The sequence below is a fragment of the Geotrypetes seraphini genome, chromosome 3 (genome assembly GCF_902459505.1).
Source record: "Geotrypetes seraphini chromosome 3, aGeoSer1.1, whole genome shotgun sequence".
NCBI lineage: Eukaryota > Metazoa > Chordata > Amphibia > Gymnophiona > Dermophiidae > Geotrypetes > Geotrypetes seraphini.
This window is the reverse complement of record NC_047086.1, coordinates 289,126,566-289,135,901: the sequence shown is the minus strand read 5'-3', so window position 1 is coordinate 289,135,901 and position 9,336 is coordinate 289,126,566.

Sequence of the window (9,336 nt, the reverse complement as noted above, 5' to 3'; positions counted from 1 at the left end):
CCTGTTGGCAGGAGGGAGTGTGCTTACTTCCTGCTGTTTTCTCTTCTGAAGGTACGGGGGTTCCGGGATTGTCAGAGGGGGGCCCAGAAATGTTGGGGGGATGCTGGGGGGGACGGACGGAGATGTCGGGGAAGGTACGGGATATCAAGGCGATGTTGGGATGTCAAGGGGGATGTGGGGGATGTCAGGGGGAGGGGTGTAGGGCTCCATGGCTCAGCTGATCCTTGCAGGGGGAATCCCCATCAGCTGAGTCACCACAAATCCCCGAAATCAGCTCAGCTAATGGCGATTCCTTCTGCCTCGATCAGACAAGGTAGTTGGTGGGTATATCTACAAAACTTGCTTTTGTACATTTCTTTTGTGGATGCTTTTATTTTTGAAAATGGGCAAAAAGGTGGTCATCTTAAGGACCTAGCTCATTTTCAAAAATAAAAGCAGGGATGTCCAAGTGCCAATAATCAAAACCAACTTTCTGGACATATAGCAGCACTTGTAGCCCTTTCAAGACCAAGGGACATATTTGTCCCATAACTTTAAAATCCTATAAATTTTGATTGGGATAGTCTACAGTTCTAAATTTGATATGTACGGATTCCATATGATACTGCCTTTATGTAAACAAACTGGTTCCGACATTCATTCATTAGCATCGTTGCCAGATTGATGAGAAGATTCACTTGCCACACTGTCCATAAGCCAGAAGTGTGATTTTTTAAATAAAAATAATGATATTTCACAAAAAAAATCAATTTTTTGGCATCTGCAAGTCCTTTTTACCATAAAAATGTCGTCAAAACCACAAAAATTGGCCTACGATCCTTATGGTCCTGAAAGGGTTAAGCTGCTGTGCATTCAGAGAGCATAGGGGCATGTTGGGAAGTGTGTTATGGGTGGGAATTGGGTGGGCTTCAACCTGGACATACCCCAGCCATTAATCAAAGCTTTCCTAGAGGGAACGTAGACATAACTCAAACAGGTCTAACTGGCAGTGTTTAAGTTCCACAAAGGTGCCCAAACTAACAAGAAGACCACTAGAGGATTTAAGGCATGATCCCCCTACCACCACCCAAAGAGAAAATCCCTCCCTCCAAAACCCATAGGCTTCCCATCAGCTGATCGCAATAGAAGGAATCCCCATCAGCTGAGCCAGTTTGGGGGATTCCTGGCGCTCAGCTGATGGGGATTCCCTCTGCCAGGATCAGCTGAGCCGTGGAGCACTACATCCCTCTCCCTGACATCCCAACATCTCCCACATTCCCCCTGACATCCTAACATTGCCCTGATATCCCCCACATCCCCGTCCCCCCACATCCCCTCAAACTTCCTGTGCCCTCCTCCCTCCTCCCAAATCCCCAGAACAACCCCCCCCCCCCAGTACTACAGGGCCATGTGCTGCAAATGATGGTGCTTCCCCCTCCCAATGCATCTTGGGATGCAGTGGGAGGGGACAAAGGTCCTGATTGGTTCAAAATTGCCATTTTAGTCTCCCTATTTTTCTAGATAACAATTTTTCCATTTTCTTTGAGTTTTTTTTTGGTGGGGTGGGGCTTTGCATTTTTCAACAGGTTTCTTTGCCCTAGTTTTCCCCTTTCTTTTTTTTGTTTTTTTTTGTTGCTATATCATTCCTCCTTCACCTTTTTCTCCTGTTTCACTCTCATTCTCATTGTGGTTTCTCTCAAAAAGAACATATGAACATAAGAATAGCCATACTGGGTCAGGCCAATGGTCCATCTAGCCCAGTATTCTGTTCCCACCAGTAGTAATCAATCTTTCATTTTCCTTGTGCTTCCTTTTTGACTCTGACCCTTTTTCTATCACTGTATCATGCTCCCCAGTGTTTAATCTACAATCCTAAATGCTCCTGTATCACTTCCCCTTTTCTGGCCACACATCTTGCTCCTCTCTCACACTACAGGCAAGATGTTGCAAATAGCTAGCTTTACAAGTCACGTTCCTTCCCTAAAGCCCCTGGCAGGAAAAGGAAATCGGTTGTGGCACAACCAGAGGTTGCAGGATACCATGGGGAGTGTAGGCAGCTGCAAGCTGGAAGAGGAGAGCAGACAAATTGTAGTGGAGTTTCAACAGTCTGTCTCTTGTTCAAATTGCTTTCTTCCTTCCTTCTTTACTCCTCCTGCCCCTCACCCCAGAAATACCGGTGAAGTCTTGGGAGAGAGCAACTGCTTTTCCTGCTCAGGGTCACTAGAGTATAACACCTTTTTGTTTCTAGATTGATTTGGCAGAATGTCAAGTTTGATTCCACAGTAGTTGGCTCACTGGAGACTCTAATGCTGGCCACACTCCTCATTTCTGTACAACAGCTGTGCAGATATATGCTTGTGTAAAATAAGAATGTCTGTCCTGTTGCTATAAAATTATGAACTACTACAACTAAATATATGGAAGGGCAAGCCAGGTGTGGTATAATGCTGGATCTCTTAAAATTTAAAATGTCACCCAGTACTAGTAAGTTAAAACAGCTTGGTCAAGCATCCAAGCAAAGCATATGGGTCTTACAAGAGTACATATAAAATTTTGGAATTAAAATGGGGATTGATTTTATCTTACCTAGGCTGTGCTTACCCTGTTTATCCTGAGCAGTTAACATTACTGAAATCTTCAGTTGTACATAGCATAACATAACATAATTCTACAGCAAAATACTTTGCAAGAGATCTAAACTCTAATGGGTTAAATATACAAAGCAATTTAAGTGGACAGTAAAGACGACATTTAAATCACACTCAGTAAGCCAGCTACTTTCTCCTCCCTTCCACCCAGTTCCTAACCCTTTCTCTCCCCTCCCCTTCCATCCAGCAACTGATCTCCTCTCTCCCACTTTCATCCAGCATCTGCCCTCTCTCCTTCCTTCCATTCAGTGTCTGCTTCTTCTTCCCCTTCTATTCCGCATATACCCTTCTCTCTCCCCCCTTCCATTCAACTTCTGCACCCTCTCTCTCCCCTCACCTTCCATCCAGCACCTGATCTCCCCCTTTCCATGCAGCACCTGACCTCCTCTCTCCTTTTTTCCATCCATTATCTGATTCCCTCCCTCCCCCTCCATCCAGCAACTGACCCTCTCTCTCCCCTTTACAACCAGCACCTGACCTCCTCTCTCCCCCTTTACATCTAGCACTTCCTTCTTCTTCTCTCCAATGGCAGAAAAACAAAGATAAAGGTATTGTGGGGCTGCTCTATTTATCCTCACAGCTGCTGCCCCTACTCCCTTCTGACATCACTTTCAATTCAGGGGCAGATCCGGCAGCCAAGAGGATGAAGAGAGTGGACCCATGATACCTTTATCTTTGTTTTGCCGCTGCTGAAATAGCATCAATGATAGCTGGGCATGGGGAGATTTTTGATGGTGCCACATCACCTGTGGCTCCTTCCATTCTGTCACCCATGCTACCACCTTTCCTGATGATAACATAAGAAAGGACCAACAGTCCATCACGCCCAGTAGCCCGTTCTCATGGTGGCCAATCCAGGTCCCTAGTACCTGGCCATAACCCATAGAGCAGCAACATCCCATGCTGCCGATCTAGGGCAAGCAGTGGCTTCCCCCATGTCTTTCTCAATAACAGACTATGGACTTTTCCTCCAGGAAATTGTCCTTTTCTAGTGCCGCTGGGCTTCCAAGATGGCATTTTTAAACAACACCTCAAATAAAGGGGAGCTCACAAATATCACTAAAAGTCTGGGTTAAGATTTTACTCTTATTACTTTCACAGAGCTTTCCAATCATTAACCATACAAAATATGTGTACAGTATATTAAAAAGTGCTCAGACCACCGTGCTAAAAATTTATAAAAGCAAGCATAGGTCATCAGGACCATTGAGATTTTTAAACAACATCCATGCCTGATTTAAACTCTTAGGGGCTAATGTTGAGACCATGGGAGGGAGGCCAGCTAACTCAAGTGGTTGACACTGAATTCAGATATTCAATGCCAGCCCATTTGTGGTGGCTGGCACTGAATATCTGGTCTATTTCTGGCTGACACAAAGTTAGCTGGCTAAGTCGATTTTAAGCACTGACTAGTTATGTTATAGTGGCCAAAGATGGGCCAGCTATTTGGGTGCCTTATTTGGCTGCTAAACTTAGCAGGTCAGTTTAAAATTTGTGGCTATTGCACAATTTAGCCAAATAAGTTTTAGCCACTAAAATCTAATATTCAGTGGAGATAGCTAGCTATCTCACACTGAATATTAGCACTTAATCAACCAAACTCTATTTAACTGTTCCTGACTAGGTAAATAGCACTGAATCGAACATATACGACAATAACTATTTTTTTTTTTTGTTCCTGGGTAATGTGTTCTTTCCTAATTGCCTATGCCACAAAAGTTTAAATATTTAAAAATATCTATTTATACAAAAAATTTTAAAATGATAAAAATAGTATATATACTGACTTGGTTTCGGGCCAATGATTGAGACATTGACCTGCAAGTACATATAGCAGTCTACTGCCTGATATTCAGGTCTCTGAGGCCCATTCCTAGTGTCAGATAAGATCTTTTTGGTGCAGATCTCATAGGGTATTTTATTGCTTCTGAATTATTTATTTGAATTCCCTATTTTGTATTTGGATTTTTGGCTGTGGGTTCAAACCCATGTTGCTCCTTGTGACCCTGGGCAAATCACTTAATCCTCCTTTATCCCAGGTACATTTGATAGATTTGAGCCCACCGGGACAGACAAGGGGAAATGCTTGAGTACCTTCAGCAAACAGTATAGAAAAAAAAAAAATTTTTACTAGCTGAAATGGACCCTGACCTGTCTAAATTTCTGGAGGCAAAGATGGCATACAAAATGGCATAGACTGAAACCTAAGTCTATTTAAAAAATGGCTGGTGTATTTCCCAGTAAACCACCTGCATTTACCAGATCAGATGCTCCTCTAGTGATGTTATCACAAATAATAAAACCCTAAGTGTGCATGAGCACTCCTACCTGCGTGATCCCTGCCTCAGTGATCCGTAACTCCATAGCCGGCCCTAAGCGTGTGGCGCGTGCGTGGTGCATTCGGCACGTTCGGTGTGTGCGCGCATGATGGTTTGGTACAGTGCATGCATGGCAGTTTCCTCTATCCTGTGGCGGCAGGGACATTGACAGACAGACAAAAATAGAATTGAAGAGCAGCAGCGGCGGCAGCGGTGCATGCCGGTGAGCCAGAAGAGACCAGGAAGCCGGGATGGAGGGAGGGTAGGTTTGGGAGCAGGGAAGAGGTGCTGCTGGACAGAGGGAGCAGGGAAGGGGTGCTGCTGGACACAGGGGAGGTAAAAGGAAGGGAGAAGGGCTACTGCTGGACAGGGGGAGCTGGCAAGAGGGGGGGGGGGGTTGGACAGCTGAGGAAAGAGAGAGACAGAAAGAAAGAAAGACAGACAGACAAGACAGCGGCCAAGGAGACAGAAAGAAAGACAGCGGCCAAGGATACAGAATGAAGACAGACAGCGACCATGGAAAGAGAGACAGAAAGAACGAAACAGACAGTGGCCATGGATAGAGAGACAGAAAGAAAGACACACACATCTATTCTAGCACACGTTAATGTAACGGTCTTGAAGACTAGTAAAAAGTATAAAAATGGGGCCAGAGTACAGACCTGGTTAGATAAATTTAACACTGATAGATTGGCCAGCGCTCTGTCATGTTGTAAATTTCTCTTCTATGTGCTGTCTGATTATATTCTGAATATTTATTATTTTATTTGCTGTTCACTTATTACTATAGCATTTTTATAATAAAATATCAGCATTATTCTAAGGCACATAGCGTGTAGCGTGGTCATTCCCTCTTAGATAAGAGGTCAGTGAAGGAGCATAATAACAAGTTCTTTCACAGCTATCTCAACTCAGGTGATTTTTTTCAGGGTGCCTTTACCATCCTTCCAAATTCCTGATGTACAGTTTTAATCAGGGACTTTGTACACCTTGTGCTGACTGTTTTCAGAATGCTAGAGGATACTGATGTCTGTGCTTTTGGTCCTGGCTGCGTTTTTAAGCATTTCTTAAGGCATTTGGGTCTATTTTATGAGCGGTGGAGGATGATAATGATTCCAGACCAAAGCCTAGGTCTAACATAATTTGTATATAAAATGTTATTGTAAGAGAATCCAAATTCATTGATATAGTAACAAAATTTACTTTAATTCATATTATTACATCTAAATATTATTATCATAAAATGCATAAGACACAATCAAACTACAAAACAATAGATTTGCAAATGTCAGCAGGAAAATCATAATATATCATTCAATCATCCATGCATAAATAAAAAATGTTTCAAAATGAAAAAAACTTCAAAGTCCAGGTGCTGTCAATCCCAATTCATGAAAAGCTAGTCCAAAAGGTGCAAGTGCAGGTACTTCATAAAGTGCTTCACAAGATTACCAGTTCAAAATCCACAAAGATGAATCCAACTCCAGAACCAAAGGTTCCAATACAAATACAGCTCCCTCAACACGAGCCATGTTTCGATAGTATCTTTTTCAAGAGGAAGAGCAGTACTGAATGGGAAAGAAACATATGAATGAAACTATAGGCAAACTGCATAAAACATATAAACTAATTAAACTAATTCAAACTAATTAAAGGCACTCTTACCAGGGAAGAAAGGAAAACTGGATTGACCATGAGCAGCGTGACAAACCGCCAACCGGCGGAAGATTAGCAGAATGAACAGAACTCCACAGAACTCCGTTAAAAAGAATAAGACGCAATGACGTCAAAAAGGCTTAAACAAGTGTAAAACAAGATAAACACAGCTGATGCAAGAGCAATTAAGGAGCCCTCAGTGGGTCAAATATGCAAAACAAGTCTACAGGGAACTTAACAAAATCACCAACCATTCAATTTCTCTGTTAAGCCCATGAAGGACAACCATGTTCCATGCAAAAATAAACCGCTGCTCATGGTAAGTTAATAATTGAGATATATCTCCTCTGTTCTGGTAACTAAAGTGTTTCAAAACACAGAACTTGGGCCCAAATTTTGAAACCAGCGCCTAAAGTTAGGCACCTATTTTGGGGCGCCTATCTAAATTAAAGAACAAGCTCAATTATGCTTTTTAATCAGCACTGATTGAAACATAGGTGCCTATCAAGAAAGCACAATTCTGTAATAAGGTGCCTCTAAAAATTTAGGCGACCTTTAAAAAAAATAGGCGATATGCATGTTATGCATGGACGTGGCTATGTGTTAGGCACCTTCTTACAGAATCCATGCTCTTAAGCGCTCACATGGGCGCCTAACCTTGAGTTGTGCCTAGAGCTGGCCTATTTATTGGGTGCCTCCAAAATAGGTGCACCCAAAACAGCACCCAATTTTACTTGAATCACACTGAACAGTGCCTAATTAGATGCCTAACTTTTGGGCGCTTCTTATAGAATTTGCCCTTTAATGTCAGTCAGGGAATGGTGAGCTAATGCCCAATGTTCAATGAGCAGGGAATCCATTTTGTTAGTCCTGATACAACTAAGATGTTCGGCTATACGAATTTTGACAGCTCTTGTTGTTTGTCCTATGTATATTTTTTGACAAGGACAAAAAAATATACCATATATGATGAGTAGTTTTACAATTCGTGTTGCCTCTGAGCTCAAACTTAATATTAACATTAGGGATCATCACATAATTAGCATTCAAAGAAAACTGACAATATCTGCAAGAACCACAGGGTTTGTGTCCCAGTTGGAGATCAATAGGCATATGATTAGAACGATTTTTGAGATGTTCCCTAAGTTCTTACCACGTTTAAGAGCAAATTTCGGTTTGTTTTTAAACTCAAGAGTGGAAACTTAATAAATGCCAATGATGATTGATGATATTCTGCAACGGAGCAGATAGAGGGGCAAAAGTCAAAATACAAGTAACTCTTTGATCAGAAGTTGTAGCAGTGGAGTTAGGGAGATAAAGCCATTCGTGATCAGCACATGCAGCACGTTTGGCAGCCCTTTTAATAATATGATTGGGGTAGCCTATTTCTTTAAATCGACTTGGACTTTAAAATCTGTATCAGAAGAACATAAATGTTGAGTTGAAGCATCTGGCCTGTAGGAATGCTATTCTGCATAGTTTGGGGTGATAACTATTGTAATGTAATGAATTAGTATCTGTAGACTTATGGAAGATGGATGTTTCAAACTGACCATTTTGATAGGTCAGTTGAATATCAAGAAAGTTGATCCCAGTCGGGTGATTAGCGACAGTGAATTGAATATTGTGGCTGCATTGATTAAGGATTTAGTTCAGAGCAGAAGCCTGACCAGACAAGAAAAATGTTTGTCAATGTATCTCTTTCAATAAAGAACTTTGGAAAAAACACAGAAGGATAGACATAATGGTTTTCAAACTCTTGCCATGAACAGGCATTTGAACGGGCGACAGACGCGCCCATAGCTACACCTTTCTTTTGAATATAAAAGGTGTCCTCAAATTTAAAATACTTCTTATTGATCACAAAATCACTCATGGACATAAGCAAATCCAAATGGTTCCCAACCCCCAATGAATCAGATAACACTTTAAGAATTTGAAGAGCTTCAAATTGGGGTATACTCAAAAGGGAAACAATGTCCATAGTGACTAACAAAATCGAGTCATTATTTTCATGAGGTATATTCCCCAGATGAAGTTGAGTTATAAAATCCATTGAGTCTCGCATAAAAGAAGCTATTTAATGCACTGAAGGTTGTAAGGAAAAAAAAAATCTATATACTGGGATAAAGGTTCAAACAATGATTTGCGGCAAGAAACGATAGGATGAACGGGGGATTGTTTAAAGATTTGTGAATTTTAGAGAGAAAATAGATCACAGGAATCACTGGATGTTGGCAAAATAAATACTAAAACTCTTTTGTGGATAATAGGCCATCACTATTGGCTTGATGAAGGTTATACACCTCTTTCTGGAATTGAGATGTGGGATCATCAATAATTGCCGATAGACATCAATGTCCGTTAGCTGATCGGGCTTCAGTTTGATACACCGCCTTTATTAGCATGAGTGATGGTAATGGACATATCGTGGGATAAAGATTTAATTAGCAGCATTTTGAGAATGCGAGAGATTGTATATAAAATAACCAGACAACGGGTAGAAAAAAATAATTTTGTTTTCATTTTTTGATTACCATATATCAGATTTGAAATGTGCATCCTGCCAGAGCTGGTGTTAGATAACAAACATGAGCTTGGACCTAAGAGTAAAAGTTTAAATTTTGTTTATACCACAGTGGCAGGATGGGGCTGGAGGGCAAAGGGGGGTATGTGAGGAGACTACAAAATAAAGCCGTAAAAATGTGGATGAAATAACTATTGCCAAAGATCAT